At 35.6% G+C, this 3,341-nt stretch overlaps 1 long non-coding RNA gene across 1 annotated transcript; it reads left to right on the top strand.

The window, feature by feature from the left end:
• Positions 1–205: 205 nt before the first annotated feature.
• On the top strand, positions 206–491 carry LOC111616419. The gene is made up of 2 exons (XR_002755245.1): positions 206–343; positions 418–491. It is a non-coding gene; the product is annotated as an uncharacterized LOC111616419 (long non-coding RNA).
• Positions 492–3,341: the final 2,850 nt, after the last annotated feature.

Raw genomic sequence — 3,341 nt, 5'->3', positions numbered from 1 at the left:
TGTTAATTTATAAATATTGAATTGAGTACGCTAGTATCTGAATTATTAAATGTACAATTGCAAGCATCATTATCATCAAATCATGCGAATTTCAAAACTCAAATTGAAACTCAATCTGATTACTACATTTAATGCTTATTGTTTAAGGTATTTCAATTCAAATTTTTTCTTTTTTTAATTTTAATCTAGCTTTAGTCAATCATTAATATCTAATTAATATTATTAGGCAAAGACAACAAAAAAGATTGTGCTAAGAATGGAATGCAGTGAATGCAAATGCAGGAAACAGCTTCCTATAAAACGCTGCAAACATTTTGAAATTGGAGGAGACAAAAAGAGAAAGGTATTTAAGTGTTTTTTTTTCCTCCCCAATTCCTATTTCAAATATTTTTAATTCAAAATTGTTTTTCCTTTCAGGGACAAATGATCCAGTTTTAGAATTTTGCAGTTTATTCATTAAATATGTAAAAAATAAATATTTCATGGAGAAACTGTGTTGTTTTCATTATAAAAATAAAACATACATAGGTATTTCAAATCTGTTTTAAAGTCTTATCACATCTGACTTAATGATTCTTATTTTTCTAAAATGATTTTTGGTTTATAACTGATGAATACTATATTACACAAATACGTGCACTTAGCATTTTTTATCCTCTTAATTTTTGTGCATTTTTTAATTTATCAATCAAATTAGATTGATTCGTACCATATTTTATTAATTGTTTTGATGGAAAACTTAAATAAATAAATAAATAAATAAATAAATACAGACATATGGATAAACTTGCCAAAAATCTAGTCATTAGAAGGGGGATCTTATTCAACATTGTCATTTAATTTTTTCTTCACATCTTGTTCTTAAAAAATTTTTGTTTGCAAATTTCCAATTTTTGGTAGATAACTGATTTTTTGTTTGGTAAATGGCTGCACTGTCTTTGCTTTAAAATTTTTTTAAAGCTTCCAAAAGGATATTGGGTGGTACAATTCAGTATGCATCAGTTCCAGCCAGAAGTAATGCACTTCTGAACAGTTTTTACTGGAACACCTGGCAACCTAACAAAATGGCAGAAACAAGCAGCTCTACATTGGCCGTACAGAAGTTGACTTATAGCTATCCAAGTTTTAAATAATTTGTCTCTACAAAAATAACATTTCCATTCGTGACATGTTATCCACTTACTATCAGTGACATAGCCCACATTTCAATTAGACATTGTAATGTTTTTAATCATAAAAAGTAGCTTAACAAACCTGACAAAAATGGAAACATTTCATTGTGAAGATGTTTAGTTTATTTGCTACACACTTTAAAAAACAAGCAATTAATACAAAATATTTTTTTAGTGGTCAAACCTTTTGACTATTTTAAGTATGTATGACAAACAGTCAAAATAGCATTGTGAGGAGTTGAATCGGAATCTTTGTGCAAGATTTCTTTGTCGGAATCGACAAAGAAATCCCGAAGAGGAAACCACCTTCCGAAAGAATGAAGAAGCAATTACACTTGGCGAAAATATCGAGCTCCAGATCATCCAAGGGGAAATTCCTCTACCTGACCGGACTACTTAACAGTGGTAAACGTTAAACTTATTCTACCCCTCCACTTCGTACTATTCTTCCCTTCCAGTTACTAACCTAGCCATCCCTTCCGCCTTTAAACAACAAGGACAGCTACGATAATCTCTTTTTGCTTTTTGTAATCATATAGGTGCATGCTCATTAATACATTAATATAGAAAGTAATGGACATTAAGACATTAGCTTTAGTTGAAAAAAAACACATTGAGAATCTTTCAGGATTGATCCTATGGAAGGAACATCGAATCGAGGAATGAGCTACAAGACTGTAGACAACGAAACTGCAGAGCTCGCCTTTCTACGAATGGTGGAAGGAGTGGCCGTAACTCAACGAGAATAATGGAAACCTCTCGTTATGGCCGTCTTACTGCAAGATCACATAATTAATTCTGCAGAAGCTTATAAATTTAATATACAGCAACGATGGGTGTGGGTGATGAGTCATCTGAGGGAGGCTGGGAAAAGGGGAGAACTGAGGCCGGGGGAATACACTTCCGTAGCACCGGAACTATTCGGAGCCTTCGACAATGATACCGACCGCCAAGAAGTAAAGAGCAAACAGTTCCCATCGCCTTCGCCTCCTGCATCAACCTTAACGATTTCAACGTCGGAGTCAGAGTCCGAGGACTCATCCCCCACATCGTCTCCACCGCCAAAACGAAGACGAAGATACAATCGCCACCACAGTTCATTGTAACTTTATAGTTATAGTTATATAGATTCATAATCATTAAGTATTAATAAAGAATTTTTCCTTTTTATTATGTTGTACTCTGGAGATATTAATTCATACTTCCACATTCTTATTTAAAGAGAGAGCGAGCAAAAGAAAATTTTTTTTGAAGAAACAATCCCGCTATGACAACCTCGTTCCTCCTCCTCTCTCCCCACTAACCTCCAGGAAGCTTGTCTTCACTTCGCTGCCAGTCAACGCGAACACCTGGAGAATATAGAAGAATCAACTAGTCTCAATCCCGATATACGACTTAACTTTTCCGTGATGCTCCCGAGTTCCGTCGCTTCCCGAATACTTCGACTTATATTAGGAACTCTTGAACCTTCACCCTTATCACACAGTCGAAGTCAGAATCTGGAACATGTTCCCTTAGAACATGCCTCCCTAGCTCCTTATCTGGAAATTGAGAGACACCGTACCGGCGGCAGGAATACTCCTCCCCGTCAGACAAGATCACCTCTTACTTCAGCTTCACGGACTTCATCCTATCCCGAAAGATATACACAGACGGGAGACGCCGAAACTAAAAGTGATTCTCCACATTTTCTAAAATCACGACACCTTTAGGACCGGTATGATTTTCACTCAGTTGTAAGGTATTCTCCAGCAGATGATTCTTCACTTTTTTTCTTATTAGGCAATATGATTTGCAAGTCAAGAATTTTAGACTATCAGTGTTGATTCAAATTCAGTGTTCTTATCTATGGATGACATAGAAGGACGATTTCGCTTGCTTCATTGGTCAGCTTGACAGGCAAATTCCTTTTACCCATTTGATACTTCCTCTAGTTGATTTCTCTCATGCAAACTACTGTCGTGCAGTTCAAAAAGGCAGTCAAAGGGGTCAGAATTCTCCGTACCCCTTTTGAATTTGGCAGGGTCACCGCTAAATAGGTCCGTAACTTCAATCTTTCTTGTATCTTGTTTACGGACCTCGTTCAGTATACGTTCCGTTTAATTGAGTTAAAATACTTCTCTAGGAATTTTTCTTTCTTGTCCTTCTCTCCGGGAAGTTATGATGTTG

The sequence above is a fragment of the Centruroides sculpturatus genome, unplaced genomic scaffold (genome assembly GCF_000671375.1).
Source record: "Centruroides sculpturatus isolate CEXI.00-Female unplaced genomic scaffold, Cexi_2.0 scaffold3167, whole genome shotgun sequence".
Lineage (NCBI taxonomy): Eukaryota > Metazoa > Arthropoda > Arachnida > Scorpiones > Buthidae > Centruroides > Centruroides sculpturatus.
The sequence above is the reverse complement of the archived record's forward strand: the minus strand, read 5'-3'. Positions and strand labels throughout refer to the sequence as shown.